The sequence below is a fragment of the Mytilus galloprovincialis genome, chromosome 10 (genome assembly GCF_965363235.1).
Source record: "Mytilus galloprovincialis chromosome 10, xbMytGall1.hap1.1, whole genome shotgun sequence".
Classification (NCBI taxonomy): Eukaryota; Metazoa; Mollusca; class Bivalvia; order Mytilida; family Mytilidae; genus Mytilus; species Mytilus galloprovincialis.
In genome coordinates, this window is record NC_134847.1 from 44196134 (window position 1) to 44212661 (window position 16528).

Sequence of the window (16528 nt, forward strand, 5' to 3'; positions counted from 1 at the left end):
GACTTGCATCTAGAAATTGACAATGAGGGTCGGTTGGAAACAAAACTTTACGACAAAAGCGATGATTTCAGCTTCCTAATTAGGAACTTTTGATTTCTATGTAGCAACATTTCAGCAGCGCCTGCTTAAAAAGTATATCTCTCCCAATTATACGATATTCCCATGCTTATATTTCCTTTTTATGATTTACGTGATACAGGGTTTGCAGCTCTCAAAGAAGCTATCAAACCAAGAGTTCTTGAGACTTGTTGTTAAATGATTTTAGATTACGATTCATTACATGATATTAAAGAACAAGAAAGATGATATGCCATAAATAGCACATGAATGATAAAAAATATCTAAGTTTTGAAGTATTTTTGTGGTAGATAGATTTTTATAACAATTGAAAAACACATTTGAGTTCAATTACAATTAACTAAACGTATTTAGGGGAAAGCTTTATTGATATGAAAAGAAAAATATCATTATTAAAGTGATTATGAAATTTTTTTGTCAAAAGCGCATGTGACTTTTATCAACAGGACAAAAAAAATAATAAGAAGAATATAAACAATTTTTGACATGAATCTAAAGGGATATGTTTTATTCATAAACAAGCATAGCAAGAAAACAATGAATTGGTTTTTAAAGATATGAGATCTGTTTTCATACTGTAATTTTTAAAAATGAAAGGGAAAAAAATTGCTACAGTTTTAAAACAGATAAAAAATGTGCAGATAAAAAAAGGAAAACGAAAATTCGGATCAGGATGATCATGATGATAATTTGTCAGTAATAGATATATATAAAAAATTAAAGATTTAAGATTAAGGAGAACGACATTTGTATGCCTAAAGATTGATGCAAAGGGTATAAATTTGGTCATTAACAAACTGTTAAAGACGTAGTTGATTATTTATAAATGAAACCGGAAGTTGTTATGTTAACGATCGATGATAATCAATATGACTATCAATAGTGTTAGGATCATATAAAACGTTAAGTAAAAACCAATTTAAAGAAATAAAGACGTAAACCTACCACACTTGGTTACAATTGAAACATATTTTGGATTAACAGTTAAGATGAACGAAAACCAAATATGACATGAAGCAACAAACGCAAACAACTGAATTAGTGATTTTGGACTTGTTACAGGCACATACATACTGTTTATGTCAATTTTTCCCCTGACGGAGACCAAACCTTACAACTAGTACATATCAATTACATACTTCATAAACCAGAAAGTTACTAACCAAATATCGTTTCATAGGACACGAAATCACACAAATTTAGTGATAATTGTCTGCAACTTACAACTTTAACGTGAAATCTTAGAATTAATTTGTTACAAAATTATTTTAAAAAGAGAAAAAAGTTGTTATCAAAGGGACATCAACGTGATAACGATTCATGTGTAGATAACTTGTTTATTTAGTTAATACAAATGTTGTTTGGCTGAAAAGATTAAAATGATAAATATCACCTTCCTAATACGTTAAAGTGTTTTGATTTGTATCAATTTATATTAAGAAAATTATGTAAAAAATCACCAAGACTCACTGGGGTTAAGCTGATGACCATAACTAACATCCAAGATGTCGGATGAAAAATTAGGTCAGTATTTGTATTGGTTGTTAAAGTGTTTCTATATCATTTTCTTTACAAATCATACATTTCAACGATGTAAATTTATAAAAGATTCACACGGAAATCACTAATAACTACCGAGAAATGTGCATGAAACAGGAATTTTGATTTGAAAAAATCGCTAAGATGACCGTAAATCACAATCGAGATGACCGTAACAGAAATAGCGATTCATAACAAGGGTGACCGTAATTGGTTTTAAGAGGACCGTAATTTGTAAATGATGACCGTAACTTTTGAAGGATGACCGTCAATTCTAAGAATTATCCGTTTTTATATAACTACCTTTTTGTATCAAATGATTAATCGTATTGGTATAAACGTATTAATATGAAAGTATTATCCTATAGGTAGAAGAAAATAAGACGTGCTTCAAATGCATAGTTCACCATATGTATCTTTTTTTTTTACAGTAGAGGGTTTAATTTTTAAAATGAATTTGCAACAAGACATGCACATGAACAAGTGGGGAAAACATGCAACAAAAGCGCGATAAAATGACACCTTACAAGTAAAATGAAAAAATGCAGTGTACAGCCTCCAACTATATACAAGACAAGATTTTTTTTAGTATTCCTTTTAATGACATATAATAAATACACATTTTTAAAAATGCCAATACACCCATTTATTATATCGTCTTCCATTTTGTCGTGCAAATAAAATAACAGAAAATATTTTGAAAACATACGACTAAACTAGTGACGGTGAGCTCCAGCAAAGTAGATCCTTAAAATAGTCTTGTACGAATAGCGGATCACAATGGGGAACGTTGTCAATTTGTGCAACAGAAATGTTATTCATACAGTCAGGATTCTACTTCGTCAAAATTATCTCCCCATCGGAGAAATGAAAGCTATTGTAGGGATGACGTGCTGCCAATTTTGCTCTTGAAAACCGATAAATTTATCCACATAGCACCATTTCGATCCTTATATGTCAGTTGTATTTTAAAAGACAAATGTATCTACTAGCTAATGAGCATCAGATAATGATCTTGTCTGCATTTATTCAACGTAAAACTATTGTCTGATAGGATGTCAGGTGGAATTTTCGAAAATTCTTAAACATTTACAAAAAATTCTAATTAAATATTTCTTGGAAGGGCAGACTAAAAATATTCAGTGGTTGAAGATTATAAACCCTAGTTATCACACAAAAATATATATATTTTTTCGAAGATATGCATTTTCATCATCCGAATTAAAAGACTATCGTCAAGTACTTTTAGCCAAAAAAGCTATTCGAACACACCTACTCTGTTTTTGTGATTCATTAGATAGGTATTTCACTTGACCCATATATTTCATCTTTTCGTATTGTAATTTTTTTACGTTATAAAGTCAACCTGTAGCTTTGATATATAAAATTGATAGAATCTGAAGCGAGATGCTATATCAAATAATCATGCTTTGTACGTTTTGAAAGACAAAATATACACCTCTAACACGCCCTAACATTATAAAAAGTGCACTCGGTTTTCACTTTTCGATAAAATCGTTACCTATTTTGGGGGAATTTTTTCTTGATTCACATAATTGAAGGGCAGACACGAAAATTTCTGAATTAATAGATTGATATGTTCTCCGTCCGTGGTAAAAAAAAATCGGAGGTTATTCATTTTCTACATCCAACTTATAGATACCCATTTCGTCGACTTGATATCTTATTGTTCTGCATTAATTTGTAATGGATAAATTGAAAACTTATTCAAAAGTGATTTTAAAATTAAACACTTCGTAATTGAGAAGAAAATGGTCGTTTTATTTGTTTCTAATAACTTTTAAAAATTTTGTTACTATAGTAAACATTACAGTAAACATGTATCGCCTTCTCTAACAAAGAGTTTCGGTTCTTTTGTTCTATTTCAACTGGGTTTCCGCATGCATTCATGTATGTCGAGACAAATTAAGATTTTAATCTGCTTCCTCTGGAACCATACACATGGGTTCGATTACCGGATATTTATATGTATTATTAATGTTTTTATGCTCCATTTACGGGCATAATGTTTTTTCTGGTCTGTGCGTGCGTTCGTCCGTTCGTCTGTTCGTTTGTCCGTTTGTCCAGCTACAGGTTTTAAACCACTTGAAACTTATTATACATTTTCCCTATGGTATGAGCTTTTAATTCTAATGCCAAATTACATTTTTATCCCATTTTTCACAGTCCACTATAAACATAGAAAATGATAGTGTAGATGTCACATCCATGTACTATAGGGACTTATTCATGTTTCAACAAATTTTCGTCGTATCGCTGTCAATTTGTATTAAAATTTTAACGTTATCAATAAATATTTCATTGTTTACGAGAAATATGCAATTTACTATCATTGTCATAAACCCAAAATACGGCCAATAGTTTAAAAAAAGAAATTTATGAAACATATTTATATCCTCTAACCGAGCCACTATTGAGATAAACCCAACAAAAAGCTTTGAATACAAATACGGATATTTCTAAGAATTGGCGGTTATCCTATAAAAGTTGCGGTCGTCCTTTATAAATTACAGTCAGTCTTTACAAATTACGGTCATCCTTTACAAGTTACGGTCATCTTTTTACCAATCACGGTCATCCTTGTTATATGTTACGGTCATCTTGAAAATATTTTGATTATGATTTATGGTCATCTTGACGATTTTTTCAAATCGAATTTCCCGTTTCATGCACATTTCTTAGTAGTAATTTGTGATTTGCGAGTGATTCTTTTATAAATTTACATCGTTTCAATGTATGATTTGTAAAGAAAATAATATAGAAACACTTTAACAGACAATACAGAAACTGACCTAATTCATCATCCGACATCTTGGGATGACCGTGAATGCAGTTATGGTCATCAGCTTTACCCCAGTAAAGACTGTCATTAAAACGGACCAAATTACACTTTTTTCAACAACAATTTGAAACTGAAATTCTTGCTATCATAATCATTTTACAGGAGTAAGTTACAATAGTTATATATTTGAATATCTTCTGATTCGTAAGAGCTCTTAATGTATCTTTTTCAAATCATAGTTATACTTATAATATGCCTACATATGATGTAAGTTATCAGAAAGTACTATACATTAATTTAATAATGAATTTAGTTTTCTCAAATTAAAAAGCAGTAACTTAGATTTTGAATGTAACACAAAATATAAATTGGTAGCATAAACAGGAACGACACACTATTCAATCCAGCCAAGTCATAAAAAAAGAGAAATCAATGCATGTCTTTACTATAGGAAGAGAATCTATATTTTCCTTGACATGTATATCCTTAAATTTTAATTCTTTAACACCGTCAGCAAATCTTAACTTTAACACAGCAAGTGATTAGAACAACTAAGTAAATGGTAATATGAGACAACTAAGCCCTGTCTCAATGGAGAAAACGCATGCTAAGTAAACATTGTAAAGGCAACAGTAGTATACCGCTGTTCGAAATTCATAAATCGATTGAGAAAAAAACCGAATCCGTATTTCAAACTAAAACTGAGGGAAACGCATCAAATATAAGAGAACTACGACACAACAGAAACACAATATTAAAATGTTACAATGTTACACACACAGAAACGAACTACAATTTACCATTTTGCCGACTTGATACAGGACATTTTTAAGAAAAAAATGATGGCTTGAACCTGGTTTTGTGGCATGCCGCTTTAATGGCAATGTTAAATATAACATTAAAATGACAACAGTACATGACAGGACTACAATACAAATAAATGGGAGAAAATAAAGGAGAGAGAAACACACGAATAATAGCTAACAAAAGGTACCAGGTTTAATATACGTCAGACGTGCTAAGAACCCATTTAAGACTTGCGTCAAAAGAGATCTTAGAAAAAGATAATACACCTATCATATAATTAGTAAAAAAAAACACCTCAAGCTATCAGCATTGCAATTAGAGAAAATAAGAAATTCATTGGCAACGTTAACTCCCATTAAAACAAAAAGTAATAATATATAGTTCATGGGGGTTATTTAGCAAATCAAACTTGTAAGAAAAATCGATACAAGTTATTTTTAAGATTGAGATACCAAAAATATTTTAACAATAATTCATAAATATGTTTCATTATTTTTTTTCTCGTCATCAATAACCACCATTAACATGATTAAGCCATAATTATATGTGAAAGAAACGTATATGATACATATCATCTGTTCTACATTGATAATTGTTTTAGTTTTCAGGAGTTATATATATATATCCGTCTCTATTTTTAGGCGTACACTTCTTCTGATCTTTCATAGTGCAGGACAATTGTGATTTTAAAGATTTTTCTTTTTTTCTTATTTGGGAGTTCTCAAGAGTTGTGAAAATGCATTAGCTTATTTTATGTTTAACTTTATTATTCAAAAGTTTGGCAAGTGTATTTCTAGTCTAAGTTAGTCTAAGTTAAAATATAATGCTTGAAAACCACGCTGCGATATCTTTATGTGGCACTCTTTATTACAAATATGCGTCCTTTAACCAACCATTCTTTGTTTATCCGTAAATATTAACATATTTCAGCAAAAGTCATTGACATTGAATAATACATGGGACATAGCCCTAGTTCAACTGTCCTTTGAATTGCCATACACTTCTTCAAATCGATTCTCAAGAGTAAATTTCATAAATTGTATATTTGTTTTTTTTCTACTTACAATTTGCATGCAATATGAGTAGCTGAAAACATACCCCATATTTCTCCCATTGAAATATGTTTAATTTAAGGAAGCTGGCTTGTCATATTTTGGAATTTTTGTAAGATTTTCGGAATCCTCTGGTTTTATCCATTTGAATGCCTTGAAAAAAATTGCCCAGTGACCCCCATTTTTCTTTTTGAAAATCTTTTACCTGTATAATGATAAGCCATCTGTTAAAGTCTTATCAAATTTTAATTACTTTTTAACAGTTTTTGAGAATGTCAACTTGTCAATGATAAAGCTATGAAAAGTCAAGAGAGAATATTTTCCCGCCAAAATTTCAATGGCTCATATCTCGAAAACAAGCACGGTGACATATATATTTTTTTTGTTCTTTGGATTCCTTTATTAATTCCCTATCAATTTAAACTAGTGTTTTGAAAAGTTAATTACTTTGAAACTAAGGAGCGAACTCCATTAAGATTTTTAAAGATACATTGAAATCAACACCCTAGAACTTGATGATGCTAGGCATTGCTGAAATTTAAAAAAAATGGTTTATTGTAAAGCTCATCGTTGCATTTTTAAAAATGATTTCCTTAGAAGATAAAAATTTGATTTTCCTGGAAACACCTCCCACCCAACTGTAACCTTTATACAACCCTAGTCGAAGCAAGTGTGACAAAACCTGTGCGTAAAAATTTTCTGCTGATTATAATTACGTTAACATTGTTTCCATCCTTCCGTTTTAGCATACATATTGTAGACACTTTACAAGCAGTATTTACAAGGTAAAAAGTGTTTATATTATAAGCTTCATTCATATATACATTTCCTAATTTATTTTAAAAAAATATACGATGCTGTGTATCCCAGGCATTGACTACTTAAGCCGTATTTGGCACAACTTTTTGAAATTTTGAGTTTTCAATGCTTTTAAACTTTGTACTTGTTTGGCTTTTTAACACTTTTGATCTGAGTGTGACTGGTGAGTCTCATGTGAACAAAACGCAGGTCTGGCGTTTTGAATTATAATTATGTTACCTTTGCTAACTATTTACACCACTGGGTTGATACCATTGCTGGTGGACGTTTCGTCCCCGAGGGTATCACAAGCCAAGTAGTTAACACCTCGGCGTTGACATGAATATCAATTATGTGGTCATTTTATAAATTTCCTCTTTACAAAAATATTTTTTTTACGAAATAGTAAGGATTTTCTTATCCCAGGCATAGATTACCATACATGAGTCCTCAATGCTCGTCATCTTTGAACTTGTTTGGGTTTATAACACTTTTTATGTAGATGAAACGCGCGTCTGGCATATTAAATTATAATCCTGGTAAACTATTTTATATAAATATTTATTATTATTATTATACAGTATTTATAACAGCGCATTATATAAAACTAAAATTACTCTAAGCGCAGAGAAATTAACAACTATAGGTCACCATACGGTATGTAACATACCATAGTCAGCTATGAAAGGTCACAAAGTGACAAATATAAAACACATCGAACATAAAAACGAACAGAATAATTTTATACAAAGTTATGAACGAAAAACAAATATTCAATTCCCCCCTAACCTAGGACAGTGGTGAAACAGTATTACATAAGAACAAATTATAAAAATCAGTAGAAATAGGTTTCAACTCATCAGATTGATACTCATAGAAATACATTTTACAAAAACAGTTAGTCTTGGACAGGTAATTGTACATCCCAACAACAAAAAGACGCTGAGTAGAGTAACTGATAGCTCGGTCAAAGCCAATAAAAATAATTAAAACAAACATCCATCACAGACTTAAAGTATTAAATAGTACACAACCAATATCCAATAGAATAAGTTTATTAAAATTATTGCTTAGTTACAACCAAGCGTCAAAACCAAATCTTTATATCTATGGAATAATATAGTGAAGGTTTTAATTAACTTGTGGTAACGAAATTCCTGACTTTATAATTCACCAGTAATACATAGATTACGTTCATTTAAATCCAAAAAGTTACAAAAAACAAGGCCAAAACACGACTTATAAATGATATATAAACATAGCAACATGGTGCTAATAATTATCAAAGGTACCAGAATTATAATTTAGTACGCCAGACGCACGTTTCGTCTACATACGACTCATTAGTGACGCTCATATCAAAATTTGTATAAAGCCAAACAAGTACAAAGGTGAAGAGCATTGAGGAATCGAAATTCCAAAAAGTTGTGCCAAATACGGCTAAGGTTATCTATGCCTGGGATAAGAAAATCCTTAGTTTTTCGGTAAACTCAAAGTTTTGTTAACAAGAAATATGTCAAAATGACCAAGGAACATCATCGTCCAAAAAAGGAAAACTAACAATAGTGATTGAAAAATCGTCCCTTTTGTCGTAAATTTGAGTGTGAAGTTTCTCCTGTAAAACTGAAATAACTAAATCTAGGAAAGGACAGTTATGACCGTTTTCATTTGATTTATTGAAACAAGGTTCCTTTGGGTAAATTTCGATAGTATTTTAAGAAAATCTTGATTATTTAATGAAAAATTTCATCAATATAACGATAAGTGTTGAATTTATGAGTTAAATGCAATTTTGACTGGTCTTTACTGAGCTTACAGTAAGTTCAGTGCCTAATTTGAAAGAGGGACGAAAGATAACATAGGGACAGTCAAACTCATAAATCTAAAATAAACTGACAACGCCATGGCTAAAAATGAAAAAGACAAACAGACAAACAATAGTACAAATGAAACAACATAGAAAACTAAAGAATGAACAATACGAACCCCACCAAAGACTAGCGGTGATCTCAGGTGCTTTTATTATTCCCATCCAATAAACTAACGTCCTATTTTTTTTAATACTTCACGTTAAAATGCCATATTTTGATTGGCTAATATGAGGGTGTTAATTTACTCTAACACATGGCTGAGCGAGTGACAGTTTTTTTTATATTCTAGTAATTTCTTTTAGAAGCACACGTATTTGAACATTTCAACTGTTGACTTAATTAGACTGAGCATTCCAATCGAAACACAAAATGAACGCCATTGCTATTTTCGTTGTTTTCTTTGCAGTTGGTCTAGGAGGTAAGTCAACTTGTTTAATAACTTTACTTGGTTTTTTTTTACAACAATTTGTCAGACCTCTTGAAAATGTAAAACTCGATATATCTATTTATAGCTGTACTTTTGATTTGTAAAGTTCTTAATTCTGGACGAGATTTGACAGATAAAATATAAATGCGTAATTGGAAATTTTAAATAACATTATCATATTTTTTTTATCATTACCTTATAAACGGGGGGTTTAGCTAGCAATAAAACCATGCTCAACCAATGATTTTTCTAAAAATGTACTGTACCAAATCACGAATATGGTAGATATAATCAAATAGTCCGTCTCTATGTATTTGTAGTGTTCGTTTTTTGTTGCAATTTTATGTTCCTGTTTTTCCGTTGATTTTCTGTGGTTTTTTTTTCAATTTGTATTTTTTTTTTATCAGATTTTAAATATCTTGAAACGATGGTGCAAGTTTTGACCATTTTTGAACATACATAGATATAGGAAGATGTGGTGTGAGTGCCAATGAGACAACTCTCCATACAAATAACAATTTAAAAAGTAAACCATTATAGGTTAAAGTACGGCCTTCAACACGGAGCCTTAGCTCACACCGAACAACAAGCTATAAAGGGCCCCAAAATTACTAGTGTAAAACCATTCAAACGGGAAAACCAACGGTCTAATCTATATAAACAAAACGAGAAAATGTACTTATTTTGTTTGTTCTTGCACTCACTGTGAGTACATCTCTGTTAGTTACAGACATTGTTTTCTTTTTAAAAATAAAAGGTATATTCTAACTACAGACATTCAAAATATAACGGTCGACACAAAAACCAACGAGACACTCGTATAATCAAACAGGAAAAGATTTTTTAGTGTTGAAAGATTTAACATCACAAAGGGATGAACATTTAGAGAAAAAAATATAAATTTTATTCCTCTGAAGTGATTTTTTTGAAAATTCAGATAGACCGTGAGATAAGTAGATCTAATTTTTTATAGAACATATCTCATGCTGTAAATTTTCAAATTCTTCAAAGCTGATAAATGGATGAAATCTGTAAAAATAAGTAAATCGACAAGTAACATTCACAGTCAGTTATATAACCGCGATTTTCACTTTTCCTGTAGGGAGTTATGATTATTGAAAGATTGAAAAATGGCGTTTCCAATCATGTCGTTGCATTAACTCATGAATCATTCAACCAAACCTTTTCAAATTTTAAAATGTTGTTACTGATGACAAAATGGAGGTCAAGTAGGATAATAGCGATTTTCACTTTTATCGTTCATGAGTTATAGTTTTTGAAATATTGAAAAATAGCGTTTCCAGTCGTGTCTGTACATTTACTCATGAACCATTCAACCAATGCTAACTACATTTTGATATGTTGTACTCATGACAAAATGGAGGTCAAATTAGATATTCAGATTTTCACTTTTACTATTCAAGAGCTTTGGTCCTTGTGATATTGATAAATGCCATGACATTGATAAATATCAAACAATCCAGTTTACTGTCATTCTGACAGCTCTTGTTCTTTCTATTTTAGAAGTTAGATTTTGTACAATGGAACAGAATAAAAGATGCCAAGCATTTTGTAAATACTACATCGATCCACACGTCTGTGGTACTAGGTGTAATTCTCAAGGCAATCCTGGAAAGGCAGTTAGCTGCAAATGCCTTTCTTGTAAGAGACTAACTAGTCTGGACGTGAGTATGGCTTACCTTTTTGAACATATATCGTCTCGTTCCATAGTAAAGAAATGAAAACATATTGCTATAAAATATGTGTTGACTGCTATGTTCGATTATCCTTATAGGTTGCATTTCTGTAAATACTGACAATGCAATTTCCCATAGGAACTCCTTTTACGGCTAAAACTGTACCACTTTTACTGTGAAGTTTTGAATCAAATCTTATTCTAGAATTGAAAGTTCATATGTACCACATTTTTTTTCAAAGGTCAAAATATAGGGCTGTGCGGCATATTTTCAACATTTATATGCCCTGAACTTCTCAGAGTTTAAACTAACACTAATTTTCCTAACTACCCCTACCTCGAATGAAAGGTTACCACAGATTTCAATGTAAACAATATGCACATGTTTTTTTACTGGGAACATTCCCAAGTTATGTCTCTGTGAGATGGAACACAGAGAGCATAACTGGGAACCAGTATGTAAACAAAATTAATTTTCTATGAATATTCAAGATCTACCCAAAAGAGGCGTGTTTTGAGAAACAGCTGTATTTACAAAGTGCAACCTATACAGATATTTATTCAAATAGATAACTCTCTAAAATCAGTTTTTCTCACATTAATACTCATTTATCAGAATTATAGTCTTAAAGAAATCACTGTGTATACTCTAAGTTTTTCTTTACTATACATTTTATATCCCCTCCCCTGTTTCAATTTTTTAAAGAATTTGAAAACAAGACTTTAATTATTGCCAGCTTACCCTATCTGCATATTTTCTGATAAAAAAATGCCTAGAACCTGTTTAAAACTGTTTTGATAACATATTGAAAGCATATCAGAATACTATAAATGTAATGTATAGCAGTCAATCATTACAACATTCAAGATTATATACAGTATCCAATCCAGCCTCTGTCTCCAGTCCACATCTTACTGTATGCCTGTTTGTCAATTAACGAACACATTTTCTGCCTCAAATGGTCAATTTAGAATTCTTGTCACAACAGCATCATCTGTAACCATATATCTGACACAATTTAGCTAATATACATGTATATACTAGAGGTGTTCTAACAAAGACATATTTGCAATAGTTGTATGTATGCAGATACCAGTCTGAGATATAAATTCACTTAAAATGTTGTAGAGATTACTGCTAACATCTGATTTTTCTTAACTGAAAGTTTAAGATGCATAAATTAAGGCAACGTTAGTAAACCACTGTTCGAAAGTCATAAATCGATTGAGAGAAAACAAATCCGGGTTACAAACTAAAACTAAAGAGAACTACATCATATTTAAGAGGAAAACAACGAAACAACTGAAACACTGAAGTGCAACAAAAAACCAAACGACAATGCAACACACGAAAATGAACTATAAAATACCAACTGCCATTTTCCTGACTTGGTAAAGGACATTTTAATAATAAAAACTGGTGCGTTTAACTTGGTTTTGTGGCTAGCCATAATAACGGTTTTATGCGGTATTTCAGTAATATAAAAAAGAAAGACAAATATGGTTGTCAATGATATCCACGAGAGACCAATTAATATAACGTAGATGTGAGAAACTACATAACTTGCCACAGTAATAAAACAGAAACCATATCGCATAGCAAGCTATGAACAACCCCTACATTACAAATCGTGAAACAAATCAAAACCAACGTCTTGATTCATTTGCAAAAAAAAAAACGAAAAAAGAAAATGAATACAAGAAAAACACCAGCGCTAAATGAGAGGCATATGTAGAATGTGGTGGGGTTTAACTCGTTTGGGGGCATAAAACAATCGACCTAACATGGCCCAGCATTTTTACAGCTCCACATACGAACAAACTGTTATTAAGTTTATTTATCTGATTATTCATATCGATACAAAGCAGCAATTTAAACAACTCATAAAAAGACCGAAGACACAAAGTGCCGATTTGACAATACGCATAGTATGAAATCTAGGTATAAACCACTAACATCAAATATCATGTATCCAAGATTAAATATCAACCTACCAATCCAAGGAATTTAGTCTAAAGAAGTCATAAAAATTGTGCAATGCTCAAAATTTAACACATCACATAATAGTAAGTGTCAATAGACCGTAAGCGTTAATAATTTGTTAACAATGCATATTCAGTTTTGTTTTGATTGATTAGTTCCCAAAATTAATTTTAGAACAGATAAATCAATGTTCAATTTTTTAACATTGCATTATTTAAGTATGTGCCTGTCCCAAGTCAGGAGCCTGTAATTCAGTGGTTGTCGTTTGTTTTATGTGTTACATTTTTGTTTTTGGTTCATTTTTTTTTATATAAATAAGGCCGTTAGTTTTCTCGTTTGAATTGTTTTACATTGTCTTATCGGTGCCTTTTAAAGCTGACTTTGCGGTATGGGCTTTGCTCATTGTTGAAGGCCGTACGATGACCTATAGCTGTTAATAGAGAGGTTTAGCAAACGTCCGTGTGCGTGAACGCGTACGTGTAGAATAGAAGTACACGTACCCGTACGTTTCTATTATGCCACGTTGTGTTTAGCAAAGTCGTACGTATACGTGTACGTGTAAAAGACGTAATGCAAAACATTATCTCATTGGATGAAAGAAAAGAATAGTTGCCAATAAATGTCTTTGTTTTATGTTTGATAACTATGGCGGAAAACTTGAAAGTGTTAGCAGCTTTAGAAGACTCCGATGAATTACAGCTTTTGTCATTATGTAAAGAGGAAAAGGGCAATTTTCCAGGTATAGAAGTTGAAAAACTTACAAATGAACAGTGTCAATCTTTTTTTAGATTTGATAAAGATGATATTAAAATTCTTTGTCGAGCCCTGCGTATACCAGAGAAAGTTGTATGTATTAATCGCATCACGGCAAGGGGTATTGATGGACTTTGCATGGTATTACGATCGAAGTTTTCGATTACATACATGACAATCATTGTCATCTTCTCTCAGACTTCAACATGAGTTGGCTCTCACAAGAGAGTTTAGAACGTTTTGCAGATGCGGTTTTCGATCGTGATGGGCCTTTAGGTAACTGCTGGGGTTTTATCGACGGTACTGTTAGACCAATATGCAGACCACAGGAAAACCAAAGACTTGTGTTTAATAGCCACAAAAGGTCATATGCCTTGAAATGTCAAAGCATTGTTATCCCTAATGGGATCATCTCAAACTTGTTTGGTCCCTTAGAAGGACGTCGACATAACGCAGGAATGTTACGTGAAAGTGACATTTTAACACAGATGAGGGTCCATATGACAACTCCAGAGGGGCGAATATTTTGCATCTATGGTGACCCGGCATATCCCATGACTGATGGATATATAATTGCACCATTCAGAGGCGGAGTCATCTCCAGGAATCAAATGATTTTCAACAAAAGGATGTCAGCAGTACGCATTTGTGTGGAGTGGGCTTTATGGAAAGTTTTGTCACTATTTGCATTTCTAGACTACAAGAAAAATATAAAGTTATATCTGCAACCCGTGGAAAAGTATTACAAAGTAGCAGTTATACTGACAAATTGACATACCTGTCTTTATGGCAGTGAAACCGGGATATTTTTTAATGTATCACCACCAACATTAGAAGAATACCTTTTGGGTTGACAATTTTCCCAATGTTTCCAGATTGCAAATAATTATCGTTATTGCTTTTAAATTATTCTGAAGTTTCATTGAAGAGCTGATAAAAATTAAATGTTAACTAGTTAGTCTTAAGCATGTTAAATAGTTTTAAAAAAAACAAACAATTATCATATACTTGTTGTTGCCTGTTGTGTTCTTTGTATATTCCTAGAGATGACATATAGTTTGCTTTTGCGGCAACTCTTTCAAATAAGATGTTGCAGGTGTTAATTAGGCAACTATCCATCAAATGAGTTCAGCCATATTTAATTGTACCTTGTCTGATCATGACTTTTGTGCTGACCAAGTTTTGTTACTGACAACACTTCTAGGCTAATGACATATTACTGACAACAGCCCATGGCAAGTGAATGACACATTACTGACAACCCAAGGTTAGTGACACGTTATGTGAGAAATGCGGAGGGGGTCTTACTTAAGGAAGAAGCAGATCCTGATAACCCTTACAGACCAACAAATATCATTCCTGTATTTCATGCTCTTTGATTTCAATTTGTTTTTAGTTTAATATCTATTTTTGAATATAAAAAAAGATGTGGTATGATTGCCAATGAGACAACTCTCCACAAGAGACCAAAATGACACTGAAACAAATTAACAACTTTAGGTCACTGTTCGGCCTTCAACAATGAACAAAGCCCTTACCACGTAGTCAGCTGTAAAAGGCCTTGAAATGACACTGGAAAACAATTTAAACGACAAAACTAATGAGTCCTTGTGTGTCTTGTTGCAAGGTTTTTCTTTTTGAAAATTGATTGACCTAGTTTTAATATTATTTCGGTTGTCTACTTCTCTTTTGACATACTCCCATAGCTCGATGTATACACAGTATATACATATTACAATTCGGAAAAAATGTAGATAGATGTCTCTTGGATTAGCATCTTATAAGTAAGCAACATGTAATACCACTATCCAAACTAGAACTGTGATTTAAATATTTCAGAAAACCTCCGGCCCCACCTATTTCGCAAATTGAAATTGCTAGAGTGATTTCTTCTTTGTGCATATATACCAGTCATGGTCACACAGAAAACCACATTAAGATACTATTAACATATATCATTGCACTATCTTACCAGTAAATTTGATTATATCCCTTTTAACATTTACAATCGTGGGTAAAACAACAAATATCATAAGATACAGCTTTTCATAATAAGTTGTGTTAATATATTTTTATTTATTATGTTCGATGATTTGAAATATGGCTTCTCTTTTAATGTATGTCACCTAAACATTTTTTAGCAGCTCAAACATAAGTGTTTTTTCTTGTTTGTCATTTTCCAATTTCAGAATCCTTTCTTGTTTCTCTATTTTGAACTTTTCTTCCTCCAATTGAAGTTGCTGTTTTCTAACTTCAAGTTCTTGCCTTCTATATATCAACTCGGCAACATTTTTTTCTTTTAGATATGCAACTATATTTCCGGAACTGTTTCTCTTTGATGGGGTGGCATCGTTAGAATCATCATCACCTGAAATATAGACATAATTTGTTAAAACATGTGTTGGGTTTTGGGCTTTCAAATAGTTGGTTCACGAGTATTATTGGAGACAGAAGAGACATTAAATTTTGGATCATTTTTATGATGTTAATAAAATTTACAATGGTAAAGGGGAATATTTGAAAGAGACAACAACCCTACAAATGAGCAGATAACAAAGTTTTGAACAAACCAGCTACAGCCTATACCCAGTGGTGATTGTTCCTTAACGTTCGAGACTAATAGGCCTTCCTAAACTATATGTTTACTTCCTGACTGTGTCATCACTGTATATCACATGCTATATATATAATAAGGAAGATGTGGTATGATTTCAAAGTAG

The 16528-nt window shown here is 31.8% G+C and overlaps 1 pseudogene; it reads left to right on the top strand.

The window, feature by feature from the left end:
* Positions 1-14014: 14014 nt before the first annotated feature.
* Positions 14015-14662, top strand: LOC143049495 (uncharacterized; annotated as a pseudogene).
* Positions 14663-16528: the final 1866 nt, after the last annotated feature.